At 52.8% G+C, this 17,733-nt stretch overlaps 1 protein-coding gene across 2 annotated transcripts in view; it reads left to right on the forward strand.

Moving 5' to 3' along the window:
* AKAP6 (A-kinase anchoring protein 6) overlaps window positions 1-17,733 on the forward strand; it is a 799,841-nt gene that overhangs the window by 124,877 nt on the left and 657,231 nt on the right. The gene's annotated exons all lie outside the window — the stretch shown is intronic.

Consider the following 17,733-nt stretch of genomic DNA (forward strand, 5'->3'; position numbering starts at 1 on the left):
AGCCCCCCATATCCCAGCTCAGATTATACCGCAAGAACCACCTCTGCTCCGCAGCCCCCCGTATCCCAGCTCAGATTATACAGCAAGAACCACCTCTGCCCCACAGCCCCCCATATCCCAGCTCAGATTATACTGAAGAACCACCTCTGCTCCGCAGCCCCCCATATCCCACCTCAGATTATATTGAAGAACCACCTCTGCTCCGCAGCCCCCCATATCCCAGCTCAGATTATACCGCAAGAACCACCTCTGCTCTACAGCCCCCCATATCCCAGCTCAGATTATACTGAAGAACCATCTCTGCTCCACAGCCCCCCATATCCCAGCTCAGATTATACTGAAGAACCACCTCTGCTCCACAGCCCCCCATATCGCAGCTCAGATTATACTGAAGAACTATCTCTGCTCCACAGCCCCCCCATATCCCACCTCAGATTATACTGCAAGAGCCACCTCTGCTCCGCAGCCCCCCATGTCACAGCTCAGATTATACTGCAAGAACCACCTCTGCTCTACAGCCCCCCATATCCCAACTCAGATTATACAGCAAGAACCACCTCTGCCCCACAGCCCCCCTTATCACAGCTCAGATTATACTGAAGAACCACCTCTGCCCCACAGCCCCCCTTATCTCAGCTCAGATTGTACTGCAAGAACCACCTCTGCTCTGCAGCCCCCCATATCCCAGGTCAGATTATACCGCAAGAACCACCTCTGCTCCGCAGCCCCCCGTATCCCAGCTCAGATTATACCGCAAGAACCACCTCTGTCCCACAGCCCCCCTTATCTCAGCTCAGATTATACCGCAAGAACAATCTCAGCTCCACAGCCCCCCATATCCCAGCTCAGATTATACTGCAAGAACCACTTCTGCTCCACAGCCCCCCATATCCAGCTCAGATTAAACTGCAAGAACCACCTCTGCTCCACAGCCCCCCATATCCCACCTCAGATTGTACTGCATGAACCACCTCTGCTCCACAGCCCCCCATATCCCAGCTCAGATTATACTGCAAGAACCACCTCTGCTCCACAGCCCCCCATATCCCAGCTTGTATTATACTGAAGAACCACATCTGCGCCACAGCCCCCCATATCCGAGCTCAGATTGGACTGCAAGAACCACCTCTGCTCCACAGCCCCCCTTATCTCAGCTCAGATTATACTGCAAGAGCCAGGTCTGCTCCACAGCCCCCCATATCCCAGCTCAGATTATACTTCGAGAACCACCTAGGCACCACAGCCCCCATATCCCAGCTCAGATTATGCTGCAAGGACCACCCCTGCTCCACAGCACCCCCATATCCCAGCTCAGATTATACTGCAAGAACCGCCTAGGCTCCACAGCCCCCCATATCACAGCTCAGATTATACTGCAAAAGCCACATCTGCTCCACAGCCCCCCATATCCCAATTTAGATTATACTGCAAGGACCACCTCTGCCCAACAGCCCCCCATATCCCAGCTCAGATTGTACTGCAAGAACCACCTCTGCTCCACAGCCCCCCATATCCAGCTCAGATTATACAGCAAGAATCATCTCTGCCCCACAGCCCCCCTATCCAGCTCAGATTATACCGCAAGAACCACCTCTGCTCCACAGCCTCCCATATCCCAGATCAGATTATAATGAAGAACCATCTCTGCGCTACAGCCCCTCATATCCCAGCTCAGATTATACTGCAAGAACAGCCTAGTTTCCTCAGCCCCCTATATCGCAGGTCAGATTGTATGGAAGAACATTCTCTGCCCCACAGCCCCCCATATCCCAGCTCAGATTATAGTGCAAGAGCTACGTCTGATCCACAGCCCCCCATATCCTTCTCAAATTATACTTCAAGAACTGCCTATGCTCCACTGCCTTCCATATCGCAGCTCAGATTGTACTGCAAGAACCATCTCTGCTCCACAGCCCCCCAATCAATCAATCAATCAATCAAAGAATTTGTAAGGCGCGCTACTTACCCGTGAGGGTCTCAAGGCGCTGAGGTGGGGGGGTGGGGAGGGGGTGCTGCTACTGCTCGAAGAGCCAGGTCTTGAGGAGTCTTCTGAAGGTGAGTAGGTCTTGGGTCTGCCGTAGGTGGGTCGGGTGGGTGTTCCAGGTCTTGGCGGCGAGGTAGGAGAAAGATCTTCCGCCGGAGGTCTTTCGTTGGATGCGGGGGACAGTGGCGAGGGCGAGGCTGACAGAGCGGAGCTGGCGGGTGGGGGTGTAGAAGCTGAGTCTGCTGTTCAGGTAGGCCGGTCCAGCGTTGTGGAGTGCTTTGTGTGCGTGGGTGAGGAGCTTGAAGGTGATCCTCTTGTTGACGGGGTGCCAGTGTAGGTCTCTCAGGTGCGGGGTGATGTGGCTGCGGCGGGGGACGTTGAGGATCAATCGTGCGGAGGTGTTTTGGATGCGTTGTAGTCGACGCAGGTGTTTGGCTGGGATGCCTGAGTAGAGTGCGTTGCCGTAGTCCAGCCTGCTGCTGACAAGGGCCTGTGTCACTGTTCTTCTGGTTTCGGTCGGTATCCACTTGTAGATCCTGCGGAGCATGCGGAAGGTGTTGTAGCAGGAGGAGGAGACGGCACTGACCTGCTTCGACATGGAGAGGCAGGAGTCGAGGATGAATCCTAGGTTGCGTGCGTGGTCGGTGGGTGTCGATGCTGTTCCCAGTGTAGTCGGCCACCAGGAGTCATCCCAGGCTGAGGGGGTGGGTCCGAGGATGAGGACCTCCGTCTTGTCCGAGTTCAGCTTCAGACGGCTGCTCCTCATCCAGTCGGCGACGGCCTTCATTCCCTCGTGGAGGATGGTTTTGGCGGTGTGCGGGTCCTTGGTGAGGGAGAGGATAAGCTGGGTGTTGTCGGTGTAGGAGATGATGTTGAGGTCGTGCTGTCGGGCCATTTGTGCGAGGGGGGCCATGTAGACGGTGAACAACGTCGAGCTGAGGGATGAGCCCTGGGGGACACCGCAGATGATGTTGGTGGCTTCAGATCGGAAGGGTGGCAGGCGGACGCTCTGGGTTCTGCCGGAGAGGAAGGACGTGGTCCAGTCGAGGGCCTTCTCTTGGATTCCGGCTTCTTGGAGACGTGTCTATAGAGTGCGGTGGCAGACCGTGTTGAAGGCGGCTGACAGGTCTAGGAGGATGAGGGCTGATGTTTCGCCGTTGTCTAGTTGGCGCCTGATGTCGTCTGTGGCGGCGATGAGGGCTGTCTCGGTGCTGTGGTTTCGTCTGAATCCGGACTGGGACGGGTCTAAGATGTTGTTGTCTTCGAGGTGGCGGGTCAGTTGCATGTTGACCATTTAGTCGATGACCTTCGCCGGGAATGGGAGTAGGGAGGTGGGCCGGAAGTTCTTGAGGTCCTTGGGGTCCGCCTTGGGCTTCTTGAGGAGGGCGTTGATTTCGGCGTGCTTCCAGCTGTCCGGGAATGTCGCTGTTTCGAAGGAGATGTTGATGACCTTTCGTAGTTGTGGTGCGATGGCTGCGTTTGCTTTGTTGAATACGTGGTGTGGGCACGGGTCTGACGGAGATCCTGAGTGGATGGAGTTCATGACCTTGCGTGTCTCGTCGTCGTTGGCGTTGGCCCAGGAGGTCAGGCGGATGGTGTGGGTGGTGTTCGCAGGGTGGGTGGAGTCCGGCGTGGTTGTGGCGGTCGTGGTGTAGAAGCTGTCGTGGATGTCAGCGATCTTGCGGTGGAAGAAGGTGTCCAGTGAGTCGCACAGTTCTTGTGAGGGCGGTACGTCATTGGTGTTGGCGCTGGGGTTGGATAGTTCCTTCACGATGCTGAAGAGCTCTTTGCTGTCGTGTGCGTTGTTATCCAGGCGGTGTTTGAAGGAGGATGGCTTGGCTAATCTGATGAGGTGGTGATGTCTGTGGGTGGTGTCCTTGTGGGCTGAGTGGCTGTCCGGTGTGCGTTCGTGGAGCCATTTCTTTTCCAGTTTCCGGCATGCGTGTTTGGAGGTCTGGAGCTCGGTGGTGAACCAGGTGGCTTTCTTGCTGGTGTGACTGTTGGAGGGTTTCTTGAGCGGTGCGAGAATGTTGGCGCAGTCGTTGATCCACTGTCTGAGGTTGCGGGCGGCGGCGTCTGGGTCAGTGGGGTCGGTGGGTGGGTTCTGGGCGAGGGTGGTGGTCAGCTGATCTTCGGTGACTTTGCTCCAGCAGCGGCGGGGCAGCAGTTGGGTGCGGTGGTGTGTGGTTGGTTTCTTGAAGGTAAAATGGATGCAGCGGTGGTCGGTCCAGCGGAGCTCGGTGGTATGGTGGTAGGTGACGTGGGTGCTGGTGGAGAAGATGGGGTCCAGTGTGTGTCCGGCCACGTGGGTGGGAGCAGTGACGAGTTGTCTGAGGCTGAGGTTGGCGAGGTTGTTGATCAGGGTGGCGGAGTTGGCGTTGTTGTTGTTCTCGAGGTGGAAGTTCAGGTCCCCGAGGAGGATGTAGTCCGTGGAGGCGAGTGCGTGGGTGCTGGCGAGGTCGGCAATGGAGTCGCTGAACTGTGCCCGGGGTCTGGGGGATCTGTAGATGAGTGTTCCTCTGAGGGTGGTGCTGGGGTCGGTGTGGATCCGGAAGTGCAGGTGTTCGGCGGTGTTGAGGGTATTTTCCGCGTGGGTGGAGACCTTGAGGGTGGACTTGTGGGCGGTGGCTATTCCTCCTCCGATTCCATAGGCGTGATCCCTGCGGGTGATCTTGTAGCCGTCCGGGATGGCTATGGCGATGTCGGTGCTGAGGAGTCGTTCCACCAGGTCTCGGTCAGGAAGGCAACGTCTGGGGCGGATGTGTCGAGCAGGTCCCAGAGCTCAACGGCGTGTTTGCATGCGGAGCGGGTGTTGAGTATGCAGCGAAGGTGGTTGGGTCCGGTCCTAGGAGGTTTGGTGGCTCTGTCGCAGGTGAGGCTGCAGGTGCGGCAGGAGAAGGGTCCGTGGGTGCGTTTTGGGGCGGCCTGGAAGCAGCTGCGATCTTGGCCGGTGTTGAGTGCGTGGAGGGTGCTGGTGTTGTATCGGAGTCTGGCGTCGTGGCATTCGCGGCGGCCAGGGGTTCTGGCGCTGGGCACGGTCCAGGCACAGACGGACGCAGACAGGCTTGCCCCTGGCGCGCCTCCGGCGCGGCCACGCAGCGGCCACGCAGCAGCCACCATTTAAGGCGAGGTGGGAGGGAGGAGCAGCTGGGAGGCGGGAGCGGGGCGGCGAATAGCGTGGGAGCGGGACACAGAAGGCAAAAGGGTGCGGGCCGCAGGGGAGCAGCGGCGGGAGCGGGGACAGCGGCGAGGGGTACAGAAGTCAAGAAGGGGGGAAGAATGGAAACAGGGGCACAAGAGGCACAAAAGAAATAAGGAAATAATACAGTTACAGTACAGTACAATTACTAAACACAACAATTGCGGCAGAAGAAATGAACCAGCAGAGCTACAGCAGCGGCGAACTTGCGAGGCAGGAGGCAGCAGGGGGGAAGGCACGGGCACAACTGGTGGAGCTGTGCGGCGTGGGGAGCGACCTGGCCTGCGAGCAGGGTCAGGGGTCGCTCTCACTGCCGCGCAGCGGCCGCCATTTAAGGCGAGGTGGGAGGGAGGAGCAGCTGGGAGGCGGGAGCGGGGCGGCGAATAGCATGGGAGCAGGACACAGAAGGCAAAAGGGGGCGAGGCCGCAGGGGAGCAGCGGCGGGAGCGGGGACAGCGGCAAGGGGTACAGAAGTCAAGAAGGGGGGAAGAATGGAAACAGGGGCACAAGAGGCACAAAAGAAATAAGGAAATAATACAGTTGCAGTACAGTACAATTACTAAACATAACAATTGCGGCAGAAGACACAAACCAGCAGAGCTACAGCAGCGGCGAATTTACGAGGCAGGAGGCAGCGGGGGGAAGGCACGGGCACAACTGGTGGAGCTCTGCAGCGTGGGGAGCGACCTGGCCTGCGAGTCCCATATCCCAGCTCAGATTATACAGCAAGAATCACCTCTGCCTCACAGTCCCCCATATCCCAGCTCAGAGCATACTGCATGAACCACCTCTGCTCCACAGCCCCCCATATCCCAGCTCAGATTATACTGCAAAACCACCTCTGCTCCACAGCCCCCCATATCCCAGCTCAGATCATACTGCATGAACCACCTCTGCTCCACAGCCCCCCATATCCCAGCTCAGATTATTCTGAAGAACCACGTCTGTGCCACAGCCCCCCATATCCCAGCTCAGATTGGACTGCAAGAACCACGTCTGCTCCACAGCCCCCCATATCCCAGCTCAGATTATACAGCAAGAACCACCTCTGCTCCACAGCCCCCCTTATCTCAGCTCAGATTATACTTCAAGAGCAATGTCTGCTCCACAGTCCCCTATATCCCAGGTCCGATTATACTTCAAGAACTGCCTAGGCTCCACAGCCCCCCATATCGCAGCTCAGATTGTACTGCAAGAACCACCCCTGCTCCACAGCCCCCTATAACCCAGCTCAGATTATACCGCAAGAACCACCTCTGCTCTGCAGCCCCCCATATCCCAATTTAGATTATACTGCAAGGACCACCTCTGCCCAACAGCTCCCCATATCCCAGCTCAGATTGTACTGCAAGAACCACGTCTGCTCCACAGCCCCCCATATCCCAACTCAGATTGTACTGCAAGAACCACCTCATATCCACAGCCCCCCATATTCCAGCTCAGATTATACTGCAAGAACCACCTCTGTCCCACAGCCCCACTTATCCCAGCTCAGATTATATTGAAGAACCATCTCTTCTCCACAGCCCCCCATTATCCCAGCTCAGAATATACTGCAAGAGCCACCTCTGCTCCACAGCCCCCTTTATCTCAGCTCAAATTATACTGCAAGAGCCACCTCTGCTCCACAGCCCCCCTTATCGCAGCTCAGATTATACAGCAAGAACCACCTGTGCTCCACAGCACCCCCATATCCCAGCTCAAATTATACTTCGAGAACCGCCTAGGCTCCACAGCCCCCCATATCGCAGCTCAGATTGTACTGCAAGGACCAACTCTGTATCACAACCCCCCATGATCCAACACAGATTATACTGCAAGAACCATGTCTGCTCCATAGCCCCCCATATCCTACCTCGGATTATACTGCAAGAACCACCTCTGCTCCACAGACCCCCATATCCCAGCTCAGATTATACTGCAAGAAACACCTCAGCTCCACAGCCCCCCATATCCCAGCTCAGATCATACTGCATGAACCACCTCTGCTCCACAGCCCCCATATCCCATCTCAGATTATACTGCAAGAACCACCTCTGCTCCACAGCCCCCCATATCCCAGCTCAGATTATACTGAAGAACCACCTCTGCTCCACAGCCCCCCATATCCCAGGTCAGATTATACTGCAAGAACCACCTCTGCTCCAGAGCCCCCCATATCCCAGCTCAGATTATACTGAAGAACCATCTCTGCTCCACAGCCCCCCATATCCCAACTCAGATTGTACTGCAAGAACCACGTGTGCCCCACAGCCCCCCATATCCCAGCTCAGATTATACTGTAAGAACCACCTCTGCTCCACAACCCCCCATATCCCAGCTCAGATTATACTGCAAGAACAGCCTAGTCTCCTCAACCCCCCATATCCCAGCTCAGATTATACTGAAGAACCATCTCTGCTCCACAGCCCCCCATATCCCAGCTCCGATTATACAGCAAAAACCACCTCTGCCCCACAGCCCCCCTTATCCCAGGTCAGATTATACTAAAGAACCATCTCTGCTCCACAGCCCCCCATATCCTAGCTCAAATTATACTGAAGAACCATCTCTGCTCCACAGCCCCCCATATCCTACCTCGGATTATACTGCAAGAACCACCTGTGCTCCACAGACCCCCATATCTCAGCTCAGATTATACTGCAAGAACCACCTCAGCTCCACAGCCCCCCATATCCCAGCTCAGATCATACTGCATGAACCACCTCTGCTCCACAGCCCCCCATATCCCAGCTCAGATTATACTGCAAGAACCACCTCTGCTCCACAGCCCCCCATATCCCAGCTCAGATTATACTGAAGAACCACCTCTGCTCCACAGTCCCCCATATCCCAGGTCAGATTATACTGCAAGAACCACCTCTGCTCCAGAGCCCCCCATATCCCAGCTCATATTATACTGAAGAACCATCTCTGCTCCACAGCCCCCCATATCCCAACTCAGATTGTACTGCAAGAACCACGTGTGCCCCACAGCCCCCCATATCCCAGCTCAGATTATACTGCAAGAGCCACCTCTGCTCCACAGCCCCCATATCCCAACTCAGATTATACTGCAAGAACAGCCTAGTTTCCTCAGCCCCCCATATCCCAGCTCAGATTATACTGAAGAACCATCTCTGCTCCACAGCCCCCCATATCCCAGCTCGGATTATACTGCAAGAGCCACGTCTGCTCCACAGCCCCCCATATCCCAGCTCCGATTATACAGCAAGAACCACCTCTGCCACACAGCCCCCCTTATCCCAGCTCAGATTATACTGAAGAACCATTTCTGCTCCACAGCCCCCCATATCCCAGCTCAAATTATACTGAAGAACCATCTCTGCTCCACAGCCCCCCATATCCCAGCTCAAATCATACTTCAAGAACCACCTAGGCTCCACAGCCCCCCTTTTCCCAGCTCAGATTATACTGCAAGAACCACCTCTGCTCCACAGCCCCCCATATCCGAGCTCAAATTATACTGCAAGGACCACCCCTGCTCCACAGCCCCCCATATCCAGCACAGATTATACTGCAAGAACCACCTCAGCTCCACAGCCCCCCATATCCCAGCTCAGATTATACTGAAGAACCAGCTCTGCTCCACAGCCCCCCATATCGCAGCTCAGATTGTCCTGCAAGAACCACCTCTGCTCCACAGCCCCCCATATCCCAACTCTGATTTTACTGCAAGAACCACTTCTGCTCCACAGCCCCCATATCCCAGCTCAGATTATACTGCAAGAACCCCCTCTGCCCCACAGCCCCCCATATCCCACCTTAGATTATACTGAAGAACCAGCTTTGCTCCACAGCCCCCCATATCAAGCACAGATTATACTGCAAGAACCACCCCTGCTCCACAGCCCCCCATATCCAGCACACATTATACTGCAAGCACCACCTCAGCTTCACAGCCCCCATATCCCAGCTCAGATTATACTGAAGAACCAGCTCTGCTCCACAGCCCCCCATATCCAGCACAGATTATACTGCAAGAACCACCCCTGCTCCACAGCCCCCCATATCTAGCACAGATTATACTGCAAGAACCACCTCAGCTCCACAGCCCCCCCATATCCCAGGTCAGATTGTACTGCAAGAACCACCTCTGCTCCACAGCCCCCCATATCACAGCTCAGATTATACTGCAAGAACCACCTCTGCTCCACAGCCCCCCATATCCCAACTCAGATTATACCGCAAGAACCACCTCTGCTCCACAGCCCCCCTTATCCCAGCTCAGATTATACTGCAAGAACCACCTCTGCTCCACAGCCCCCCATATCCCAGCTCGGATTATACTGAAGAACCATCTCTGCTCCACAGCCCCCCATATCGCAGCTTAGATTATACCGAAGAACCACCTCTGCTCCACAGCCCCCCATGTCCAGCACAGATTATACTGCAAGAGTCAGTGCTACACCGACCCTATAATTTTAGCTCGGATTATCCTGCAGTAATAACTTCTGCTCCACAGGCTCTACACCCTACCGACGAGACCCAAACAGGCCGAAACCAGTCTGGGGTTCCTTGTGTTCGTGTTCCGAGGAACCTGGCATGCTGGATTGGGGGGGCTGTTCCTATTGGAGCAGGGCCACGCCTGATTTAAATACGACTGGTTCCTGTCTGAGTATGAGTGTCTCCTAGGCTGAGTGTCTGTGTCAGCCCCAGTGTCTGTGTGTCCCAGGGTCTGTGTGTTCAGGCCCAGTGTCTGTGTCTTTCAGTGTCTGTGTCTCCTAGCCCCAGTGTCTGTGTCAGCTCCAGTGTGTGAATCTGCCAGGGTCTGTGTGTTCAGCCCTAATGCCTGTGTCTTTCAGTGTCTGTTTCTCCTAGCCCCAGTGTCTGTGACTTCAGCCCCAGTGTCTGGGTCTCCCAGCCCCAATGTCTGTGTCTTCAGCCTCAGTGTCTGTGACTTCAGCCCCAGTGTCTGCGTCTCCCAGCCCCAGTGTCTGTGTCTTCAGCCCTGGTGTCTGTGACTTTCAGCACCAGTGTCTGTGTCTCCCAGCCCCAATGTGTGTGTCTTCAGCCTCAGTGTCTGTATCCCCCAGCCCTAGTGTCTGTATCCCCCAGCCCTAGTGTCTGTGTCTCCCAGCCCCAGTGCCTATGTCTCTCAGTGTCTGTGTCTCCCAGCCCCAATGTCTCTGTCTTCAGCCCAAGTGTCTGTGTCTCTCAGTGTCTGTGTCTCCCAGCCCCAGTGTCTGTGTCTTGCAGCCCCACTGTCTGTCTCCTAGTGTCTGTGTCGTCAGCCCCAGTGCCTGTGTCTCCCAGTGTCTGTGTCTACCAGCCTCAGGGCCTATGTCGTCAGCCCCAGTGTCTGTGTCTCTCAATGTCTGTGTCTCCCAGCCTCAGTTTCTGTGTCTTCAGCCCCAGTGTCTGTGTCTCTCAGTGTCTGTGTCTCCCAGCCCCCGTGTCTGTGCCTTCAGCCCCAGTGTCTGTGTCTTCAGCCCTAGTGTCTGTGTCTCCTAGCCCGTGTCTGTGTCTTCAGCCCCAGTGTCTGTGTCTCCCAACCCCAGTGTCTGTGTCTCTCAGTGTCTTTGTCTCCCAGTGTCTGTGTCTCTCAGCCCCAGTGTCTGTGTCTTCAGCCCCAGTGTCTCCCAGCATAATATCAAAGGAAGCATTTTTTTATTAGCCACAGTGCTGTACCAAGACTCCAGGAGGCAATATGGAAACATGAAAAACATGAACAAGCATTTGCAATGCAATAGGTCTCACAGATACGCAAGTTTAAGCTATTGGCATTGTAAATGAGTATGCCTTTTATTTATGTTTTTAAAACAAAAACAAAAATAAAAGGCATTGTTATTTGCAATGTCAATAGCTCAAACTCTCTCAAATGCAAGACCTATTGAATTGCAAATGCTTGTTTTTATTTTTTTGCAGATTAGATAGATATTGTTTCCAGTTTTTGAAGGATTGTTGTCACATGCTTGGATTTTGAGCCAGGGTGCCTCGTGTGTATAGTAATTTGCACTGGTCCAGGGGTTAGTCCTGCGCCCGTCTGTTGCTTTAACCCTAATAAGCCTTGCTGAGATATTGGGAGATTAAAGGGTTGTGCCAAATCTGGAAGTATTGGGTTTTATAGAGCGCTGCTTTCGCCCATAGGCTACAAAGCACTCTACACTTGTCATAGAACTTCCGGCAGGCGAGACAACACATCATGCTGATGCTGCAGGAAATACCCACTTTTTAGACTTTCCCAGTATTGCTATAAACCAGCTTCTCTGGGTAACTCAAGAGGGAGCTGGTTTCATAGCCGTGAGGCACTTGCAGAAAAGGCTCCGTCTTCCATCCAATCCCGTTTGAAGGATTGAACTTGCAGCTTATATTGGTACCGGATTTTAACCACCACCAGCCTGTATGCTACCACTTAAATGATGAGTTATTCTGCAAGAAATAGAGACGTGAATGTTCACCGGGGATCAGGTGAGCTGGTGAGACAGGTACTGTATGTGGGGGGTGAAGTAAAAGCATTTTACACGAGTTGCAGCCTGTGAGTTTCTCCTTTTGGAAGGATCAAGAAAAGAGATACTCTTAAAACCAGTAGGTGGCGCATTATCTTTTGTTTTACATAAAAAAGTACATTTTTGCTGAACTGTTGCAATTGATCGTACTGTCTAGCGCAAATATAGATTCAGATTTTAAGTCCCCAATTTCACATCCCCAGCCTAAGAAGAAAGACGACGCATGAAAATACCCTAAAAAGTGAAAACAAATATGCAAACACGAGTACATTTAAAGAAGAGGTTTACAAGCCACAAGAGCTGAGTCTGAACTGAGGTACTGGTCTGGCTTTACTATGGCAACCAATTCCGGCGTCGATCCACTGACTGATCATGCGAATAGCGTGAGAAATGGCGTAAAATGTCACCTCAAAATTCAACAAGCAATAATTTAAACAAGCCCATGAGTGGTGCGTGCGCGCGCAGTCCACTCAAAAGGGCACACAAGGCAGCAAAACCACGAGTGGCGATTCTGCGGGAAGGGGGACCTCTAAGAAGCGCACGCGCAACCCCACGTAAAGCTTCTTGTGACTGGATTAACAAGCCCGGGAGTGGTGCGTGCGTGCGTGTGCACGCCGTCTGCTCTTTTTGGAAGCACATACTCGTGCATGTGGTGCGCCCTTGCGTGCTCCCGCAAGGTGTATGCCACCACAAGCACGAGTATGTGCTTCCAAAAAGAGCTGACCGACGGCTAAAGGTCCCCTATGCAGCGCATGCGTGCTGCATAGGCGAGACCTAAAAAGGATCAAGGTGCTGAAAAATAGCCTTGAACATAAGCTTCCCAGCCCAGGACATGAGCTCAGCAGCGCCCACATGTTTATCGGGCATACCTGCCTCGCCCAGGGAAATGGAAACCAAACACAGGGGAGTATTAAATGTTTAACACGCCAGAAACCAGCTCCCCACCTTCAGTCTTCATGCTGAACAAATCAAGCATTCACCCCCAGTCACAGATCTCGGTTAAATCCAGTTTACTTGCATGCCACGCCATTCCAGGTTAGACCCAGCCATATGCAAATCAGTCTTGACCCTGTGCCTCATGGGAACAGTCCAGCCTGATCTGCCATGCCCGGTCTTCTCTGGACCTGAAACAAGCATCCTGGGACCGTATTCGAGGTATCATCCCTCATCAGCCAGGCTAGCTTGTATCTGGTGGGGGTAGTAAACACGGGACCCACGTCTGGGCATCCCCGTCCCACTTAGGGCAAACATAGCAAACTGGCAGGTTGTGCTGGACTGTTTCCATGAGGAGCAGGGTCAAGACTGACATGCATATGACTGGGTCCAAACTAGGGTGGCATGGTGAGCAAAAGAACAATGGATTAAACCCAGCTGTCTTGACTGGGGTGAGTAGTTGAAAAGTTTCAGCACTCCGTCCATCATCTTGTGCTTATAACAGAAATCGCAGCACTTGGTCTCTCTCTCTTGTCTTCCCTGACTCCTCTTCTCTCTTCCCCCATCCTTCTAACTCTCCTCTTTCTTTCTGTCTCTTTCTTTCTTTATGCTCCTCTCCTGCTCTATCTTCATCTTCTATTCTTTCTCTTTATCACTTCTGTCTCTCCCCCCTCTTTCATTCTTTCTCTCTCTTTCTCCACCTCCCATTATTTACCTCTCTGCTTCCTCACTCTAGTCGGCCCCTTTCTCCTTTCTTTGTGGTTTGTCTTTTCTTTTCCCTCTGTATCTCCCCGTCACTCTTTCCATATATTTCTCTCTCCTCCAAGTGTTCACACTTTTTCTCCTCCCCTCTTCCACTACTTTTCTCTCCCTCCTTCCGCACGCTCTATTCTCTTCCTTATGTTTCTCTTGTCGCTCTCTCACCTTTCCTGCATACTCCTCCCACCCCTTAATCAGTACTCAGTCGGCACCTTATCTTCTTGGACACAATACACAGCACTCTACTCCACAAACTGAAGACCCGGCACTCTCTCAGTGCCTTAAACAACACATGCTTTTGAATTAATGGTATTTATTTTATCAAAAGAATGAAAGGGGGAGTTGGCATGTAAACTGAGACAGTTTCAACGTAGAAGATTCAAAGAGTAATACAAACGTAATGTACATTTTGGTAAAGGAATTATGCGGATTCTAATATGAAAACACAATTACAATCTTCCTGTGAGAGTTTACAAAGATCACTTAGCATAATAAAGAAAGTGGACTAAACCATGGCTATAGAATTCTGTGCTCAAAATAAATATGTAAATACGCGGCCTGTATGCCGACAGGTGTACTGTCCACCTGCTGTTGACACAAGTTGTTATTATCCTTTTATTTTAATTTTTTTGCACTACTTAAAGAGCAGTGAGGTGACGCTCCTCCGCCTTAGTGGAGGAGCGACCACTGGCAGCCGCACTGGTCGCACCCCCCTAAGGTGGCCCTGAATGTACCCATTTTTTAATATCGAATTAGAGAATAGGCGCCCATGTTCCTTGCATGCAGTTGGGCACAGTGCACTTCTGCTGCTCCACTGCTCAGCTGTAAACTCTGAAGTATGTTGAGATGTGTTGTCCATTTGAGTTAACGTTGCCCACAACACGCCCCTTTCACCTCCCTCCATTGGCTTTAGTTTTAAATGAAAGCACCGATAAAGGGTCGGCCACAACGTAGAGTAGCAAGTGGACACAGACAGGGAAGACTCAGTCTATTTTCTTTATTAGAGAGAGTCATTGCAATCCTCTGAGGGAAGGACTGTGGATGAGGGGGTCTACCCCAACATTGTTAGAACGAGCATTGCCTATCCACATAGGTGTGTCTTATACCTCAAAACGCAAGAGACACCTGTGGGCTTTGCCAGTGCTTGTTCTTCGAGTTGATGTTTGTTTCTGGCGCTTGAAGGCAGCTTCCTCCCGCAAATTTCCAGAAGAATGACGCGCTCATGAAAAAAGCTTTGCAATTCGAACCCTGATCCTTATAACATAAAAGGCGGAGGTTCTTATCTCTATATGTTTTATGATAGTCTATTACATCGAAAAAGTTTCCTTTCAGCTGCAGAACACGTGCCCGTCTGGTGCCTGCGAATCACAGGCGTCTCAGAAGCGATCGCCGCTGTGTGCCAAAACACACCCAGGGGCATATTTACAAGGGCTTTATCTCCGCTTTTTTGGCTTAAAAAGCCAAAAAAGCAGAGATAAAAACTATCGCCCTATTTACAAGAGGGTGTAAACATGCATAATCGCATGTTAGCACCCTTTTCCCAACGCCTCCCTTTGCATCTCTAATGAGATGCAAAGTGGGCGTCACTGGGCATACCCCGGATGGACTACCTTGCAAATATCGCTGAAGTTCACATCGCAATATTTTAAATGCAGCCCACAGGATTTTAGCAGACGTTAGAATTTGGTGAAAATGGCAGTTTTTCGCCAAAATATAACGCCTGCTAAAATCCTGACTTACCTATGTTTGACATAGGGGGTGGATTATGCTGATACGACCACAGGGTCGTATCAGCAAGGTTATCGCCGTTTTGCAGGGAACATCGCTGGAAAACCAGTGATGTTCCCTGGAAAACGGCGATAACCTCGCTATCTCTGGAATTTGTATCGCCCTGGAGAAACGTGTTGTTAATAACGCACTACCAGGGCGATAAATTCCAGAGATAGCCTGCGATAAGAAATTTATCGCTAAGCACAGCCAGCGATAATTATTGCTGGCCGTTGATAATATGCCCCCAAGTGACTTTAAATATGGAATATGGAAGCTTTCCGGCCTCACGAGTACTTCGTGTTATCACTGAAAGTAGTCCGCATTTTACAATCGGCCGACTGAGAAGAACACCAATATATTTGCTGTTAAGGCAAAGCTTTTGCACTGATGCGTGTATTTTTCTGGGAAGTAAGACATAGTTGCAATGTCAGCCATTGTTTGGGCGTGAAAACAGAAGGCGTTGCAAAAAGTTAGAGGTTAGATTAATAGTGCATGCCCAACATGACAATCGAATCGCTATCCTCCACTGAGCCAGGAATGTCACTTAGTTAAGTCGCGGCTCGCAATACTCGCGGGGGTGGGGGGCCGGGTGGGTTTAAAAATAAAGAAAGAAAAAAAAACTTTTAAAACTTACCTGACCGCCAGGTCGGTCTGCTCTGCCTCTGCTGTATGCTCCTGGGCTGGGGTCCGCGTTGGCACCTTCGTGAGTGGCTGGTGACAACCCCTCTCAGCCAATCCAGACGCTGCTCCAGCAGCGCCAGGATTGGCTTGAGCAGGGACTGTCCCCGCCCATAGGAGACCAGGGGCTGCGGCAACTGGCCACTGGCAACCCTCACTTGCTCTCCTAATGCAGGGCACTGCAGTGCGCATGTTCGGGCTGGTCAGAAAAATGATCAGCTCAAACCCGAACATGCGCACTGGGCCTGCCCTGCTGCTGCTGTCAGTCAACAAGTACAACACAAACCCAACCCTGCAGCGCTGCCCTGGGCCCGCCCCACGCCCACCCCCTTCAGTGACGCGTCTGACTCCTGACTGACTCCGGCCGCGGGACGCCGGTGGGTGAAGTTAATCTTCCTCGTTAAGTTAACGAGGAAGAATGTGGCAATGCTGATTAGTGGGGCAATGCCCCAACGCCCCAATGGACGCACTGCCACTGATAGCACCACAGGGCCTGACAGAGTCCCACATCCCACACTGGCACGCGCTGCCAGGCCAGGTCCGAGCTGAAGCAGATGTTGTCCCCCCCGCTCCCTCTCCACATATCCTGCCCTGCAGCCCCCATCCAGCCCCCCCAGCCCCCTCAGCAGCTACCCTCAGGGCTGATGGCCAGCCCCTCCCTTCAGAAGGGGCGCCCTGTGCCGGTGAGGGGTGCTGCACCCTGTGGGGCCCCATCCTCTGCCCTCAGAGCGCACACCGCCTTTATTTCTGCAAGAGTGTTTTATTTTTACATGCATTTTCATTTTGTGTATATCTACCGCCCTGTGCACCCCGGCTCTTGATGCAGGTGGAGGTTTGCCATGATATTTTCATCGGATCTGGGGTTACTGACAGTGATTTCAGGGGGGTTTGGATTCCTCCTGGCTGACCTCAGTCGCGGCCTGGGGGTTCTCGACATCTGCAGCCAGAGGTGCAATTGTAATTGTATTTATATAGCGCTTACTACCCCTGACGAGGCGTCAAAGCACTTTTTGGCGAGTAGCCACTACTCCGGAACCCAAAAAGGATTAGTGGTGAATCCTTTTTAATTTGAGTTAATGCGAGTGGTGGACTTGTGAGTTTGTTGGTTTGATTGACAAGAGTAACGGGGGATAGAAGAGGGGGGGTCAAGAAAGGGTTATTTGGGAGATCATAGTAGTAAGATGAGGTTTGGGGGAGTGAAAGGAGGGATGGAGGTGAGAAGAGTCTCTAGAAAGGGATGAGAGATCATAGGTTTGGGGTGAGTCAAAGAGGGATGCACGAGGGAAGAATTCAGAAAGGGTTGTTTGGGAGATCGTAATATTAAAATGAGGTTTAGGGTGAGCCAAGGTGAAGTAGAGGAGGGCAAAGTCTAGAAAGGTTTTTTTGGGGGATCATAGTAGTGGGGTGGGGTTTGGGATGAGTCTTTAGGGGAATTTCGATGTTTCTGCAGCACACTTTATTTTGTACTGCAAATAAAGAACCTTTATTTCCTATTTACAAACTTTTTTTTCTATTTTCAGTGTTCTAGTGGGATACTCTGCCCCTGTTCAAGTGCCCTCACCCCCAAAACCCACCATGCAGAGCCATGCACAGCAGGCGTTCCCCACAAGGCCTGCCCCGTAGCTGTGCTCGACGACCAATGCTCAGGCCTCCGAGCCCCCAGGATGGCGTTCGCTGTGTCCGGTGGATTCTAGGCGGAGTTCGTGGTCTTGAGCGATGCCCTGCACCCACTCCCACGCCTCCAATCATGGGACCCGTAGGGCATGGCCTTCGTCTGTGCTCATTGGGTCGTGGGGGGTGGTATTCGATGCAGGGCATGGCTAAAAGCCGCTGAAAATAGCTAGTCCACGTCCAGTGGATACTGGTCACAGACCGGGGCCTTGTGCCCAGGCTGGTGCTATTCCTCCGCCTTCCCTACTAACCGGGTCCAGCCTTAGGCACAGTTTTTACAATCTTACCTG

This window comes from Triturus cristatus, chromosome 9 (genome assembly GCF_964204655.1).
Source record: "Triturus cristatus chromosome 9, aTriCri1.1, whole genome shotgun sequence".
Classification (NCBI taxonomy): domain Eukaryota; kingdom Metazoa; phylum Chordata; class Amphibia; order Caudata; family Salamandridae; genus Triturus; species Triturus cristatus.